This window comes from Schistocerca gregaria, chromosome 1, assembly GCF_023897955.1.
Source record: "Schistocerca gregaria isolate iqSchGreg1 chromosome 1, iqSchGreg1.2, whole genome shotgun sequence".
Lineage (NCBI taxonomy): Eukaryota > Metazoa > Arthropoda > Insecta > Orthoptera > Acrididae > Schistocerca > Schistocerca gregaria.
The window spans coordinates 482,306,661-482,325,115 of NC_064920.1; positions in this window are offsets into that span (position 1 = coordinate 482,306,661).

Below are 18,455 nucleotides of genomic sequence, written 5' to 3' on the forward strand. Positions count from 1 at the left end.
GCTTTCGTGCAAATCGGCTCTAGTTTGAGAGTAAACAGAGTGCAGTCTCAAGCCGCTATATGGTAAAATTCTCATGGCTGGTTGCAGGATTCAGCCTTGCCACGTCAGTTAGCTTTCCGCTCCTGTGAAGTAAACTTGGCTGCCATAGTTTCCGCTTGCACCAATTAAGAACAGAGTTCTGTAATCCGTTGTTTGTGATCTGAAGGTGTACTACGGCATGGAATCAGCACACTTTTGGTTGGCAATGTTTTGCCATGGCGAAGTGTTTACCTGTGACTGAGCAATTTAAAAGCGACTGAAGATGCGTGAAGGACGAGAAAAGGCCAAGATTTCCAGTCACATACATTACTGGTGCGAATAGTGATCAAGTCGGTGACCTGATACCGAATAACTGGCCGGTGACGGTTGATGCAGTGGCGAACCGAATGCACATCGGTCTATGGTTCATCTGTAAAAGTCTTAACTTCCGTAAAACCCGTCCAGTAAGGCCACAAAAACAGCTCAATGATCACCACAAGCTACACTGAGTAAGAATCTGTCAGCGTCTACGGGACTGTCATGATAATGAAGATGAAATGCTTCTGAAACAGTTCCCTTGGAGATGGAACATGGGTTCATCGTTATGCACCTGGAGCGCAAAGCAGGGTACGGCACGGAAACTCCCTGGATCACCAGCGAAAACCAAATTGAAGGTTCAACCTTCTGTATGCAAAGTGGCACTCACAATTTCTTGAGGCACACAAAGACCAGTTCTGCAACATTACCTTAAAAAGGCTCTAAATGTTAAGTGATACAAATTATAGCGAGTTGAAACCCGAAATTCGAAACAACGCCGAGGTCGACTGCCGTATGGCGATAGCGTCGTAGCATCTTGCACACAGTCCTGATGTCGCCTTCTCGGACTTCCATCTGTTTCGTCAACTAAAAGAGGGTTGAAGATACCTTCGATTAATCTCCGGTGGAGGAAGGAAGAAAGAGGTGAATATATTCCTGCTGCTCAATGGAAAACCTTCCTTTTCCTGTGACTGCTGGATGTACAGCTTGTGCAACAATGGACCGAGAGCATTGAAAAGCGGGGTTGATATATTGAAGAACGATCACTGAAAAATTTGTACTTACCTTATAAATTAGAAAAATGTTGTGCAGAGACTTTTCGACTTAAATTCGTACATGTTCGTCTTCACTACGACACAGAAGAACAATGCAGTACATAATTTCTACTGAAGTGTAACAGATTCGTTTGAGGAGTACTGTGTGATGGTACTGGAACAAAATCCTTTCCCTATATGACGCGACGGAGTAACTTTTAAGCGGGTCTCCTACTGTTTGGGAACTTTCATTTAATAAAGCGTGTCTGCACAAATATACATGTGGTGTTTGTTTTTATGTTCATGTCAACCCAAAAAATTAGTGGTATCACGTCTTTGATATTACTCCCAGAGTCGACGGATAGCGTTGGCTTGTTTCCCATTATAAATAAAATGATTTTTAAACACAATTTTACCTGACTTAGAGACTTAGAAAAAGCTTTCGACAATGTTGACTGGAATACTCTCTTTCAAATTCTGAAGGCGGCAGAGGTAAAATACAAGGAGCAAAGGCTATTTAAAATTCGTACAGAAACCAGATGGCTGTTATAAGAGCCGAGGGACATGAAAGGGAAGCAGTGGTTGGGAAGGGAGTGAGACAGGGTTGTAGTCTCTCCCCGATGTTATTCAATCTGTATATCGAGCAAGCAGTAAAGGAAACAAAAGAAAAATTCGAAGTTCGCCGATGACATTGTAATTCTGTCAGGGACAGCAAAGGACTTGGAAGAGCAGTTGAATAGAATGGACAGAGTCTTGAAAGGAGGATATAAGATGAACACCAACAAAATCAAAAGGAGGATAACGGAATGTAGTGGAATTAAGTCGGGTGATGCTGAGGGAATTAGAATAGGAAATGAGACACTTAAAGTAGTAAAGGAGTTTTGCTAATTGGGGAGCAAACTAACTGATGATGGTCAAAGTAGAGAGAATATAAAATGTAGACTGGAAATGGCAAGGAATGCGTTTCTGAAGAAGATAAATTTGTTAACATCGAGTATAAATTTAAATGTCAGGAAATCGTTTCTGAAAGTATGTGCATGGAGTGTAGCCATGTATGGAAGTGAAACATGGACGATAAATAGTCTGAACAAGAAGAGAATAGAAGCCTTCGAAATGTGGTGCTACAGGAGAATGCTGAAGAATAGATGGGTAGATCACATAACTGATGAGGAGGTATTGAATAGAATTGGTGAGAAGAGGAGTTTGTGGCACAACTTGAATAGAAGAAGGGATCGGTTGGTAGGACATGTTCTGAGGCATCGAGGGATCGGCAATTTAGTATTGGAGTGCAGCGTGGAGGGTAAAAATCGTAGGGAGACCAAGAGATGAAAACACTAAGCAGATTCAGAAGGATGTAGGCTGCAGTACGTACTGGGAGGTAAAGTAGCTTGCACAGCAGAGAGTGGCATGGAGAGCTGCATCAAACCAGTCTCAGGACTGAAGACCACAACAACGACAACAGTTTTACCTGCGCATTCAATAGATCAGTCCCAGCTTAATCTAGTGAGATACGTGTTTCAGCGATGTGTCTTAAAAGGACAACAGAATTCGAAGAATAACCGGTAGTCCAGCAGCAATAGCACTTCCCTGGTGCGCGCTGACTGTTAATACGAGGAGTGCACCGCTTTTGAGACGCTGCTGGATTTCTGTTTGTTCTTCGTGTTTTACTGTTCCTGTTAGTACATACCGACCCAACTTCATTAATTTTGGAGCACTTCATCGAATTGACACTTAAAATTAAGATTTAAAATTAATTTTGTTTGCAGTGGGTTAAAAATCGACGTTTCCCGTTGGCACTGGACGTCGCATGAAAGACATGACGAGCAGTAATTATTTGGGCTGCCTCTAGTTCTCCGTAAAAAAAAAAATTAAAAAAAAAACTCCGTCGGAACAGGCCATCAAGGCCCAACGGTACCGACTAGGCGCAGTGCCATCTTCAGCCCACAGGCGACACTGGAAGCAGATATGGAGAGGCATGTGGTCAGCACACCGCTCTCCTGGCCGTAAGTCAGTTTACGAGACCGAGCCGCTACTTCTCCATCAAGGAGCTCCTCAGTTTGCCTCATAAGCGCTGAATGCACCCCGCTTTCGTTGCAAAAACGAAATGTAAATCTCGGCCGAAACATCGGGGAAATTGCGCCTGACGACTCTTAAGAGAGACACCCGGTATAACTAGGGCGAGATGGTCACGACCCTTATAATGCAGTTGTACAAAAAGCCCGAGCCTCTATGGGAAGCCGGCCGGAGTGGCCGAGCGGTTCTAGGCGCTACAGTCTGGAACCGAGCGACCACTACGGTCGCAGGTTTGAATCCTGCTTCGGGCATGGATGTGTGTGATGTCCTTAGGTTAGTTAGGTTTAAGTAGTTCTAAGTTCTAGGGGACTGATGACCTCAGCAGTTAAGTCCCATAGTGCTCAGAGCCATTTGAACCATGTTGAACCTCTACGGGAATCAGAGACCGGTACTAGTAGTGAGTGCAACGGGGACGGGCACTACGTCAGTGGTGTGTTGATACGTAGGGAATTTGAATCGGTCAAGGACCGCGTCAGGTTGGTCGACGCTGTCAGGACGACCAAGCGTTTGCAAGAATCGGAAAACCGGAGATTGTGTCCTGGTCTGGAACAGGGATTCCCCACTAATTTAGTTCAGTGCCCATCAGCAGCTAATGGCGTTTTCCTTTTATTAACGTGATTAATAAAATATTTGTCTCTGTTTCTTTCTATAAAAATTAAATTAATTCTCACTGATGTGCACAAACAGAAAAATAAGTTTGTTCGGTTGTATAAATGGAGCATAAATAATGTCAGCCGTGTGCTCAGTAATTAAAATTGCCACTATTTATTAAATCAGTTCCACACATTCGAGATTTTACTGGTGAAGACTCACCAACTGCTGTCATAGTGCCGCCTAAACATCACCAAGTCCCCATACAAGGTTTCAGTACTGCTTACACTTGAGTACAACTATATCAGCTTTTAGAATTCAAAGTTTTGCTGGGCCGTACGAAAGAAACACGAGTCCAGATCTACTGCCTGCTGCGCACTGTTCTGCCAGAGTTGACGTACTGACCCACAGCGTTCACCAACACTCTCAAGAGTCAACAGGCACGAAAATGTTTAAAAGCCCCAGGCAGCTAAACCACTACCTTAAGTACCACAGATGTTGCCTCTTCAAAAGCTTCCAGTAGACTCCCCAGAGACTAGTATGCCTGACCCCATTATAGATGGTACTCGCGTTTCCCCTTTATTGCGGCAAGCAACTCGTGTTGTCATTCACCTTTGGAATTATAACTTTCTATCATTAAGTGCATATTAAAACTGAAGACCCCAAAATATGCATGCTGATGCGCCGATTAAAATGATATGCCTTAATAAATTTTAAGATACCTATTTCGCCCGCATCGTAATTAACGTTGAAGCAATTTTAATATAATTGGGACTACACTGTAGTTGGGCTCGCCCGGCTAGCCGCACGGTCTAACGCGCTGCTTCCCGAGCGAATCCGCCCGGTCGATTAGTGTCGAGGTCCGGTGTGCCGGCCACCCTGTGGATGGTTTTTAAGGCGGTTTTCCATCTACCTCGGCGAATGTGGGATGTTTCTCCTTATTCCGCCTCAGTTACACTGTGTCGGCGATTGCTGCGCAGACATAGTTTCCACGTACGCGTACACCATAATTATTCTGCAACGCAAACATTTGCAGTTACACTCGTCTGGTATGAGACGTTCGGGGAGGGGGGGGGGGGAGGGGGTCCACTGAGGGCCGCAGCACACAATAACGCTGGGTTCGTTGCGGGGCAGCGGTGGGTTGGGTGGACTGCTATAGCCTGTTGTTGGGTTGTGAAGTACTGAGGGCTAAGGCGCGACGAAAGCTCTCCGTCGTTTCTAGGTCCCCAGTTTAATACATTGTAGTTTCAATGAATTGTGCTTTCAATATTTTTTTGCATACAAGTGGCACATCGATCTTATAGGGAATGAGCTGCTCTTTCGGCTTGTATCATCATAATTTATGTAGCAAAACTACGGAATAATCTAATTAATTAAGCAAAAACGACAATTCAGTACTGAAAACCTGCAATCTAAATGTTATTTATTGTGTGTGGTTACGTTTTCTAACACATGCTGCAATATACACTCCTGGAAATGGAAAAAAAGAACACATTGACACCGGTGTGTCAGACCCACCATACTTGCTCCGGACACTGCGAGAGGGCTGTACAAGCAATGATCACACGCACGGCACAGCGGACACACCAGGAACCGCGGTGTTCGCCGTCGAATGGCGCTAGCTGCTCAGCATTTGTGCACCGCCGCCGTCAGTGTCAGCCAGTTTGCCGTGGCATACGGAGCTCCATCGCAGTCTTTAACACTGGTAGCATGCCGCGACAGCGTGGGCGTGAACCGTATGTGCAGTTGACGGACTTTGAGCGAGGGCGTATAGTGGGCATGCGGGAGGCCGGGTGGACGTACCGCCGAATTGCTCAACACGTGGGGCGTGAGGTCTCCACAGTACATCGATGTTGTCGCCAGTGGTCGGCGGAAGGTGCACGTGCCCGTCGACCTGGGACCGGACCGCAGCGACGCACGGATGCACGCCAAGACCGTAGGATCCTACGCAGTGCCGTAGGGGACCGCACCGCCACTTCCCAGCAAATTAGGGACACTGTTGCTCCTGGGGTATCGGCGAGGACCATTCGCAACCGTCTCCATGAAGCTGGGCTACGGTCCCGCACACCGTTAGGCCGTCTTCCGCTCACGCCCCAACATCGTGCAGCCCGCCTCCAGTGGTGTCGCGGCAGGCGTAAATGGAGGGACGAATGGAGACGTGTCGTCTTCAGCGATGAGAGTCGCTTCTGCCTTGGTGCCAATGATGGTCGTATGCGTGTTTGGCGCCGTGCAGGTGAGCGCCACAATCAGGACTGCATACGACCGAGGCACACAGGGCCAACACCCGGCATCATGGTGTGGGGAGCGATCTCCTACACTGGCCGTACACCTCTGGTGATCGTCGAGGGGACACTGAATAGTGCACGGTACATCCAAACCGTCATCGAACCCATCGTTCTACCATTCCTAGACCGGCAAGGGAACTTGCTGTTCCAACAGGACACTGCACGTCCGCATGTATCCTGTGCCACCCAACGTGCTCTAGAAGGTGTAAGTCAACTACCCTGGCCAGCAAGATCTCCGGATCTGTCCCCCATTGAGCATGTTTGGGACTGGATAAAGCGTCGTCTCACGCGGTCTGCACGTCCAGCACGAACGCTGGTCTAACTGAGGCGGCAGGTAGAAATGGCATGGCAAGCCGTTCCACAGGACTACATCCAGCATCTCTACGATCGTCTCCGTGGGAGAATAGGAGCCTGATTTGCTGCGAAAGGTGGATATACACTGTACTAGTGCCGACATTGTGCATGCTCTGTTGCCTGTGTCTATGTGCCTGTGGTTCTGTCAGTGTGATCATGTGATGCATCTGACCCCAGGAATGTGTCAATAAAGTTTTCCCTTCCTGGGACAATGAATTCACGGTGTTCTTATTTCAATTTCCAGGAATATATATATATATATATATATATATATATATATATATATATATATATATATATGTGTGTGTGTGTGTGTGTGTGTGTGTGTGTGTGTTATTTGTTTGTGTGTGCGTTTGTGTGTGTGTGCTTTGTATAATTAATTATTTTTACTTTAATTAATTACTTAATTCAAATTCTTCTCATCAGATAATTAACTGCATAAACAAACGTTTGAATATCCCATTCGATTCACCCCCACGAATGCTTCCATTTGGTAGGCGGTTCTTTTTTGTGGCTTAATTAATATAAAATACAAATATTACTGTTTAAAATTTTGTTACATATTCCTTTCTCAATTATTAAATAATTGTAAACTTGTCCTCCATAGTCACTGTCTACAACGAAATAAACGTCTCGTTGAATTCTTTACTTCCGGGTATCGTGCTTTATTGTGCGGTTAGTGTCTTACACTGTACGTGCCAAAACGTGTTTCACTATGACTTTGTGTGAACTCCTGACGATATTCTTTAGTCATGGGTCGACGTTGGTGAATCTGACCGAAGCACTTGCTTTCTACCTCTACTACTGAGTACAAGACGTAACTTATAGGTTGTTCAACAGTTTCTTGAGTTTTGTTCATCGGTCTGAGGCACTTACTCAGTATAATTAACAGAAGATACAGATAAGATCCAATGAAGAGCAGCACGTATCTATACGGGATCGTTTAGCCGGCGCGAGTGCGTTACAGAGATGCTCGCAAAACTCCAGTAGCAGTTCCTACAAGAGAAGTGTTGTGCGCCACACAGAGGTTTGTGTTGGAATTCCGAGAGCGTGCTTTCCAGGAAGAGTAAGGCAGAATATTACTTCTGTAAACAAACAAGTACCGAAGTGACCATGACTAGGAAACCAGAAATATCAAAGTTCATCCGAAAGTTTACAGACAGTCGATCTTGCACACATTTCTCGCAAATGGAACAGAGAAGTAGGAAGATGATAACGGTACTACATGTTATTTAGGCTGGTGGCGCCGAAAGTAAAAGAAGCGCCGACAGACATCCATCGGCGCATCTGTTTTCGCTAGGCTTGACCAAAAAAATGTAAATACGGAAGGCAAGCCGGTAGTAGTGTCACTAGCGCAGCGATTCGGTCATCTTTGAGTTGGACGACGATGGCACGTTTAAATGTATTAAATTCTTTCGTTTCCTTTTTTTTTAAATAAACCACATCGGTCTGATTTGTTACGTGGTTAATCTAAGGCGAATACGGCTATTGAGTTTCGCTCCTGCTCATTTGCTTCCCATCCAAAATGCAGCATCATGGAAGTAGAGCTAAATCCTTTCCTCCCTGTGACAGTTTTCCATTTCATGACAGAAAGATAAGTTTTAAGGGACGATGATAAGTTTCTCGTAATGAATTCTATTATTGATTGTATGAAAGTTTATTTTAGTGAAGTAATAACAAAATTTGTGAAAAGTAAAAATGTCGAAATGTGAAAAGAAACGATAGTGTGGCGTGTTGGGTGACTAGAAGGATAAGAAGGGGGGGGGGAGGGGGCGTGATGCTTTCTACTTGCGCCGCGGGCTGCAGCCGTTGCTGGTAACTGATAACACTGGGATCACCATCATGAGGAGCCACTATTTACGCAAACACAAAAATTTCTACGCTTACCCCAAAGCATACGTTATAAACCGACCTGGGAGGACGATCCACATACATACATACATATTCCACATCAAACGGTGCAAGGCAGAGTGCATCTTGTACCACTGCTAGCCATTCCCTTTCCTGTCCACCCACAAATGGAAAGAGGGTGTAACGACTGACTGTAACATTCCGTACGAGCCCTGATGGTTTTCTATTGCCTTCGCAGTCCTTAGGCGAGGCGTACGTTGGTGGCAGTAGTTTAGTTCAGCAGCCTGTCTTCAATGCTGGCGTTCTAAACGTTCTCAACAGCGGTCCCCGAAAAGAATGGCTTCTTCACCCTGCTGAGTTCCATTTGAGCTCCCGGAGAAATTCCGCAACACACGCTTGTTGAGCGAAGCTACCAGTACCAAATCCAACCGCACGCCTGTGCGCTGCTACACCGAGCGAGGTACCGCAGTGGTTAGCACACTGGACTCGTATTTGGAAGGACGACGGTTCAAATGTAGGTCCTGCCATCCAGTTTCCCCTAAATTGCTTAAGGCCGCTACCGGGATGGTTCCTCTGCAAGGGGTACAGCCGATTCCCCCCCCCCCCCCCCCAACGCGAATTTGTGCTTCGTCTCTGATGATCTCGTCGTCGACGGAACTTCTCTCCTTCCTTCCTTCCGAATTGTTTCGAAGCTTCCTTTAATCCCTTTTGCTATGACCCCCAACCACTCAAGCACTGCTCAACAATGGATCGCACGAGTGTTGGTGGTTGGTTTGTGGGATTAAAGGGACCAGACTACTATGGTCAGTGTCCTGTGGGCCTCTCCTTTATAGATGAGCTGAACTTCCATAGAATTCTCTCAACAATCCGAAGTCGACCTTTCGGCTTTAATACAGCCAACCTTACGTGTCCACTCCATTTCATGTCGCTCAGGAACGTTCCCCCTGGATATTTAATCGACGCGACTGTGATCAGCAACACACCACTGTCACTGTATTCGATAATTTTCCTACTCATATACATCACCTAGCTATTGCCGTTATGCATCGCCCCACCACCCGACTTATTACGCAAGCGCCGCCACAGCGAAAGCGAATTAGAGCCAGAGCAAAAGGAGCACTAGCAGAAGACGCACTGATTTATTGTGTTCTGAAATAAAGTGGCCCACCTGTTCGCAATTATTGTCTCCCACCCGAGCTCTTTTTGTGAAAAGCACCTATTCATTTCCCGAGAGCGCGACCCATTATCATATAAATAACCGAGAAGACAGTAGTGTCGGTGGGGGGAGTGGTGAAGGGGGAGGGGGGCGCGATGTGTTCCGGCGAGCGCACTTCTTTCGCCTGCAGCCAGACGTCTGCGACGGAGCTTGCTCGGTAGCGAGTGTGGCGTATTTCCGTCTGGTTTATAAACGGCGTCTGCTGCTGCTGATGCTGCCCCCTCCATACCGCACAGCGAGTTTGTTTGTTTAAGCCGGCAGCGTTTGTGGCCCCGCCTTCACAACACGCGCTACTTCTTCTTCTCCCACTGCCTTCCCTCCGCACACACACCGTCTCTCAGGCAAACAAAAAAAGGGGAAGAGTAGGGACGGAGAGATTAACCTGAAAATTTGCTGCGAGACTGACGGAACGTGACTTAGAATTAACGTTACTTAAGCTACCGCTCAAGTGGCTGCTGACGCACAGAAAGGCTAACCAAGTAACCAAGTACGTGCGCATATTTCACATTGTACGCTTCTACTGTTCCGTGGCTCGACATGCAAGAAATAATTTCGCATCTTTCTCTTCAGCTAGTGCCCCCCTCCCTCCCCGCCGCTCACCGGGCGGCTAGTACGAAAGTAGCGTTAACAAGTTTGCAGAGGCAGTAGAGATAAACTGGCCACAGGAATTCTAATGATCTGGGTACACTGCCGGAAATAACGCAATACCTTCAAGAACAATGCCGTTTTATTGACAAGTAATGTGACAGGTAGCTCATAATTGTAGGAATATAGGAATATACAGGGTTTAGCAGACTTCGAGGGTTTGTACGCGGCGTCTTGAGGGACAAATCTAAGACAGGAACCCATGTACGGAAACGTCATCGAACGTCGCTACAGAGCGCCAAAGTAACAGGGGACAGCATCTGCCAGTATGCTAACCGTTCGGCAGCAAACGTGACTTTTTATCCTGACGGACTGTCGGTGGAACGTCTCGCAATGTTGTTTGTTATTCAGTGATCGCAAATGATTACCGCAATCACCAGTGGAGGAGATGGAGCTAGCTGCTGCATGGACAGACCTTAAAAAACATGGCTCTAAGCACTATGGGACTTACCATTGGAGGTCATCAGCCCCTAGACTTGGAACTACTTAAGCCTAATTAACCTAAGGACATCACACACATCCATGCCCGAGGCAGGATTCGAACCTGCGACCGTAGTAGAAGCTCGTTTCCGGACTGAAGTGCCTAGCACCGCTCGGCCACAGCGGCCGGCAGAAAGGCCTTGCCTGCTACGAATGTGATACTCTGTTGCCTTGGTAGATGGCGGTTTCAGACACAGGTTTCCATTTGTAGTCTATTTTCCTGCTGTATACAGAAAAACACAGGAGATTTTAGAGAGTTTCAAGAGAAAAATAGATTGCTAATGGAAACCTGTGTCAGAAACCACTGAGGCAAAAAAGCATAGCATTCATATGAGACAAGGCCTGTCTACGCAGTATTTAGCCCGATCTTCTGCATTGGCGATAGTGGCAATCAGCCGGCATCGCTGCATAACAAATTACGTTGCGAGACGTTCCGCCTGCGGCCCGTTAGCCTGCAAAGTCACGTTTCCTGCCGAAGGGGTAGCAGTGTGGCAGGGACTGGCATGTATAATTTCGGCGCTCTGTGCCGCCGTTGGATGATTTTTCTGGAAACTGGTTCCCGTTCTCGATTTGTATCTCAAGACACCTTCTACAACCCTTCGAAAGTTGTCGCAACATTTCTGGCACACCTTTCACGACAAGAAGTCAACTGAAAGACGCAGTTAAGATTGACAATATAGTCGCATCAATACACAGTTTACTTCTCTATGGCGGTAAAGCAGGCATGTACTTTCGCGTCCAAATGATCCTAAAAGTGCCGAGTGGCATCCTGCAATAGATTGCAATTATAGCCGAAAGGGTCTGTCAGATATAAAATTTTACTTCCGTAATAAATAAGTCATGCACAACACAGTTGTTGTCTTTAGTATTTCCTCACTAATGTACAGCTAGTACACTCACATTGGTGAGGAAATATCGAATGACAGCAACCATGTTGTGCACGTTCGATTATTATGGAAATGAAATTTTATATTTGACGCCTGCCAAACATGCGTATTCCGTGTTGTTTATTGTGTTGTTAAATATGAGAGGCATACGACGAGTATAAACGTGATAATAATCTGCCCTGTTACACAATTTTTCATAACCAAAAGCAGTGGCAAGACAAAATATTGGGCCACGGATCCATATAGGTGTTTAGCAACCACGGCATCCAGCTTTTCAGGTATCCTGATTAATGCTGCAATGTCCTCTTGAGAAATCATCTTCCGCTCTTTCAGGAGGGCCTCCCGTACGTCTTGCAGGATCTTTGAATGGTGCTGACGTGCGCTTCTCCTCAGCCAATCCCACAAATGATCACGACGTATACAAAGCTCATACTAATCCAATCTCCCTGTTTCGCTACTTTATTTTCGTGTCGTGTTCCAGTCACAAGGAGCAATCAAATGAAAACGACACAGATGAGAAAAAAAGTAAATAAACTGTTCATTATTCCAAAAGTAATTGCCATAGTTGTTAATATATTCATCCCACTGTGAGAGAAGACAGTCAATACCTTCATGGAAAGTTGTTTTCGGTTCACTACGGAACCTCGATTGTGTATTGTGTGTATTGAACCGGGAACCTACAAAAGACGGAGAGGCTTCGTCTCGCCGTAGCCCTCAATGGTTCACAACCCTACAACAGGCCACAGCAGTCCACCTACCCCACCTCCACCCCACCAGAACCCAGGGTTATTGTGTCGTTCGGCCCGCAGTGGTCAGTCCGCCCTGGGAACATCTCATACCAGACGAGTGTATCCCAAATGTTTGCATGGTAGAGTAATTATGGTGTACGCGTACGTGGAGACAGTGCTTGCGCAGCAATCACCGACATAGTGTAACTGAGGCACAGTAAGGGTAACCAGCTCGTATTCTACGAGGCAGAAGGAAAGCCGCCTTAAAAACCACCCACAGGCTGGCAAGCACGTCGGATCTCGACACTAATTCGCCAGGTGGCTCTTAAAACTGATCTTTCTGTCGTGATATGGAAAACTGTCGCCGGGAGCAAAGGGTTTAGGTCAACTGACATGACGCTGCATATTGGACGGGAAGCAAAAGAGTAGGAGCCAAACTTAATAGCCGTATTCGCCTTAGAACAACCACGAAACAAATCAGACCGATGTGGTTTATTTACAAAAAGGAAAGGGGATCTCAAGTTGATTCCGTATTTCTAGATTTCCGGAAAGCTTTTGACACCGTTCCTCACAAGCGACTTCTAATCAAGCTGCGGAGCTATGGGGTATCGTCTCAGTTGTGCGACTGGATTCGTGATTTCCTGTCAGGAAGGTCGCAGTTCGTAGTAATAGACGGCAAATCATCGAGTAAAACTGAAGTGATATCAGGTGTTCCCCAGGGAAGCGTCCTGGGACCTCTACTGTTCCTGATCTATATAAATGACCTGGGTGATAATCTGAGCAGTTCTCTTAGGTTGTTCGCAGATGATGCTGTAATTTACCGTCTAGTAAGGTCATCCGAAGACCAGTATCAGCTGCAAAGCGATTTAGAAAAGATTGCTGTATGGAGTGCCAGGTGGCAGTTGACGCTAAATAACGAAAAGTGTGAGATGATCCACATGAGTTCCAAAAGAAATCCGTTGGAATTCGATTACTCGATAAATAGTACAATTCTCAAGGCTGTCAATTCAACTAAGTACCTGGGTGTTAAAATTACAAACAACTTCAGTTGGAAGGACCACATAGATAATATTGTCGGGAAGGCGAGCCAAAGGTTGCGTTTCATTGGCAGGACACTTAGAAGATGCAACAAGTCCACTAAAGAGACAGCTTACACTACACTCGTTCGTCCTCTGTTAGAATATTGCTGCGCGGTGTGGGATCCTTACCAGGTGGGATTGACGGAGGACATCGAGAGGGTGCAAAGAAGGGCAGCTCGTTTTGTATTATCGCGTTATAGGGGAGAGAGTGTGGCAGATATGATACACGAGTTGGGATGGAAGTCATTACAGCATAGACGTTTTTCGTCGCGGCGAGACCTTTTTACGAAATTTCAGTCACCATCTCTTCCGAATGCGAAAATATTTTGTTGCGCCCAACCTACATAGGTAGGAATGATCATCAAAATAAAATAAGAGAAATCAGAGCTCGAACAGAAAGGTTTAGGTGTTCGTTTTTCCCGCTCGCTGTTCGGGAGTGGAATAGTAGAGAGATAGTATGATTGTGGTTCGATGAACCCTCTGCCAAGCACTTAAATGTGAATTGCAGAGTAGTCATGTAGATGTCTTCACCCGAAGCAAATCCACGGTCACGAACGTCTTTCTTCAGGGCTCCAAAAATATGAAAATCGCGAAGGGAAGCATCGGGACTAAATGGAGGATGTGATGGGCTTCCCAGCGAAACTTCTGTGGCGTAGTCCAAACAACCTTGGCAGCATGTGGGTAGCTGTTACCCTGAAACAGAATGATGCGACTGTCAGTATTTCTGGGCATTTGGTCTTGTTACCACGCTTAAATTTTTCAAAGCGTCTACGTTCCATTGTGCGTAAATTGTGGCGCCGTGTTCATGGAAGTCAACCAGCAGCGGGCCCATGGCGGAATTTGCGCACCTCTTGTTTCGACTACGCTACAGAAGTTTTGCTGGGAAGCCCTTGCACTTCCTCTTCCCAACTGATTTTTATATATTTGGAGCCCTGGAGAAAGCTGTTCGTGACCGTCCATTTGCTTCGGCCGAAGAAGCGCATGAGTGCTTACAGTCAACGTTTCCTAGGCAACAGATAAATTTTTCAATGAAGGTGTTGATCGTTATATCTCCCGATGGGTAAATGTACACTACTGGCCATTAAAATTGCTACACCACGAAGATGACGTGCTACAGACCCGAAGTTTAACCGACAGAAAGAAGATGCTGTGATATGGAAATGATTAGCTTTTCAGAGCATTCACGCAAGGATGGCGCCGGTGGCGACACCTACAACGTGCTGACATGAGGAAAGTTTCCAACCGATTTCTCATACACAAACAGCAGTTGACCGTCGTTGCCTGGTGAAACGTTGTTGTGATGTCTCCTATAAGGAGGAGAAACGCATACCATCACATTTACGACTTTGATAAAGGTGGGATTGAAGCCTATCGATAGCGGTTTATCGTATCGCGACATTGCTGCTCGCGTTGGTCGAGATCCAATGACTGTTAGCAGAATATTGAATCGGTGGGTTCAGGAGAATATACTGAACGCCGTGCTGGATCCCAACGGCCTCGTATCACTAGCAGTCGAGGTGAGAGACATCTTCTCCGCATGGCTGTAACGTATCGTGCAGCCACGTCTCGATCCCTGAGTCAACAGATAGGGACGTTTGCAAGACAACAACCATCTGCACGAACAGTTCGACGACGTTTGCAGCAGCATGGACTATCAGTTCGGAGACCATGGCTCGGTTTACCGTTGACAGATTGGAGCGCCTGCGATGATGTACTCAACGACGAACCTGTGTGCACGAATGGCAAAACGTCATTTTTTCGGCTGAATCCAGGCTCTGTTTATAGCATCATGATGGTCGCATCCGTGTTTGGCGACATCGCGGTGAACGCACATTGGAAGCATGTATTCTTCATCGCCATACTGGCGTGTCACCCGGCGTGATGGTATGGGGTGCCATTGGTTACACGTCTCGATCACCTCTTGTTCACATTGACGGCACTTTGAAAGGTGGACATTACATTTCAGACCTGTGGCTCTACCCTTTATTCGATCCCTGCAAAACGCTACATTTCAGCAGGATAATGCACGACCGCATGTTGCAGGTCCTGTACGGGCCTTTCAGGATACAGAAAATGTTCGCCTGCTGTCCTGGCCAGCACATTCTCCAGATCTCTCACCAATTGAAAACGTCTGGTCAATGGTGGCCGAGCAACTGGTTCGTCACAATACGCCAGTCACTACTCTTGGAGAAACTGTGGTATCGTGTTGAAGCTGCATGGGCAGCTGTACCTATACACGCCATCCAAGATCTGTTTGACTCAATGCCCAGGCGTATTAAGGCCGTTATTGCGGCCAGAGGTGGTTGTTCTGGATACTGATTTCTCAGGATCTATGCACCCAAATTGCGTGAAAATGTAATAACATGTCAGTTCTAGTATAATATATTTGTCCAATGAATACCCGTTTATCATCTGCATTTCTTCTTGGTGTAGCAATTTTAATAGCCAGTAGTGTATTAACAGCTACGGTGTTTACTTTTGAAAGTATAAAAGTTTACCTACTATTTTTGCAATTGTCTTCTCTTCATCTGGCTGCAGCTTGTAGTTTCCCACATCAACAGTAGTTAATTTCAGTATTTGTCATACATTAACATTGTTTCAGATTTTGTTACACGATTTTGTTAGTCACCATAATCTCGAAAGACATTCAGAAACTAATTCATTTTCGGGGAATCTGTCTGTTTTTTTTTTCTTCTCTTCTTCCATTAATTTGGCAAACAATCTTCCTGAACGATGTGCCTTCACACTTTAAAGAGAACTTGCAAAGCTTTTGGTGTAACGGATTCTGAAAAAAAAACTATACCAGTGAGGTTAATCTGAAGTTCGTTATTCAATGTTCAGATAAACTTAAACCAGTAGGAATGCAGGCTTGCTGTGAATCAGTTGGAAGCAACTTTGAGTGGGTGTGTCTGGTGAAACACCGAGAGACATTTACCAAAGTTACCACACGAAAAATCGTCTCCAAAGGATGCTGTCTACTCTGCAAGAAGTACAGTATTTATCACAGTTCGTTCACTTGACTGTAAATGGCTTGTCAGCCGTAGGTCTAGAGGCCCTTTACGGGGGAGGCAGGACCTAGCAAGAGACTGTGAGTATTCCACACGTCCACCTAACTAATAAGTCTGACGTGCTGTCTTCTACAGAAATGGAACCTAAGCCACAGAGAGACAATTTACCTGCTGAAAAAAGTGCTTTGTCATGTGTCAAGGCGAGGCAAACGCAAAAGGTCTACGGTTCTATCCATCTTCGGTAGCTCAAATAATGTTAACACTTACGGAAACTCAGCTGCGGATGGGAAAACTCATCTTGTGTGCTTTCGGTGCATGTCTTGGCCCCTCATTCAGTATACTGAATAGGCTACTCCTGGAGTGATTGAAGGAAAAACATGCAGCCAACTGCAGATGGCATAACTTGGAACGAACGATGGCTATCTTCAGGTCTGAGGTCATAGTTGAATCATTCTCGTGACTGGCAGAGGAGGTTCAGAACACCACCGTTGGTCACTAAGTTCTAACGGAGCTCACAATTTACAGCATTGTCCCTAGAACTGGTCTGAGCCCTCTGGTTCACAGCCGAATAGAAGGCTTGACTGAAGACTTCGAAGGTTCTGTGACGAGTTAGGCTCTGACTTCCTGAACTTGGGTCATGGCGTTGACAATTGTTTGCTCCACCTAAATGGGTCAGGAGTACACTGAACACCGGAGTTGCAACCATTGTGGCGGACTGTGTGTGTTTTAGCTTAGACGAATCTCCATCCATTTCAGATAACAGCTGTAGAAGATCCCGATATATTAGATTAATTTTAAAATAATTGGCCGCCACATTTGTAAAAGGTTGAAATCCTATTCAAAGACTGGCGAAGCATTTGCATCCAAAACTCTGAGTTTAAAACAGCCCAAAATCAGGGGAACTCGTATAACACCAGGTACAAGAAGCTGTCTAAAATCCCAAATTGACAGGAGTGAAATTTTTGGAAAAAAAGTTAAATGTATGTCAAAAGAATAATCTTAAGGGAAGTGGGGAGGGGTCGGCGTGATGGCTGTTTGTCGCAGTAAACAAGAAACGTAATCCCACCGTGACATAAATCGAAATTGAATGTGAGATGGTTTGCACCCGAGTCAATATCAAGGGTTGCAATAAACTTGTATACGAATCTTTCTATTGATCGTCAGGTTCACCCCAGATTTAACCGAACGATTTCGCGAAAATCTAAGTTTGCTGGTACGTAAATTACCAAATCACACTGTCATCTTCAGAGCAAACTTCTAATCGTCCAACACTCAAGTGGGATAGTTATAGTTTCGAAGTGGTGAGCGTATCAACTCCTGATAAACGTTACTATATACCTTCTCTGAAATGTTCCGATAACAGCTAATGCTGGGGCCCACCAGTGATTTATATTTATTTGTTCTAATGGCAACAAGTAGACCAGACCTCTGTGAGTAGTCCAAATTCAACCTTGTATCAGTGACAGGCAGACAGTTTTAACAACAATGATTGTTAAAGTACAAAGGGTAGTTAAAACAAGGAGAAAGATTCACATATTCTGACAGTTACATACGGAGACAGTCGTGACACACCTGAAAGAGAATCTTAAAATATTTATCCCTGAGCAAGTGCGTGCAGAAGAATTGCTCAAGTTCAGAGTAGTTTCCCATACATTACGCTGATGTATACCGAGTAGGACAGTTAGTGATAGGGGTCGTCACAGTATACAGTCATTAATGCAAATCCTAAGGCAACAGCAGCTTCTGCATAATAGGTGTAAACCGACGCCTAGGGCCATAGATAGGGAAATGCTGAATGAAACGCGTTCGACAATGCGTGAAGCCCTAAGTGATTATTATAGAAAAATTTTATCGAAAGATCTCTTACATAACCCAATACATTCTATTAATTTGCAAAGGGGATCACGGGGTCCCGGATTCGGTTCCCGGCCGGGTAGGGGATTTTCTCTATCCGGGGACTGGGTGTTTGTGATGTCCTCATCATTTCATCATCATCTAATCATTCATGACAGTGGCTAGATTCGACTGTGAAAAAAACTGGACTGTGAAAAAGCTGGGACTTTATACAGGCGCTGATAACCACGAACTTGAGCGCCCCACAAATCAAACATCATCATCATCATCAGTTTGGATAGGCTATCATTGTGGAACGTCCCCTTACAAAAATTAT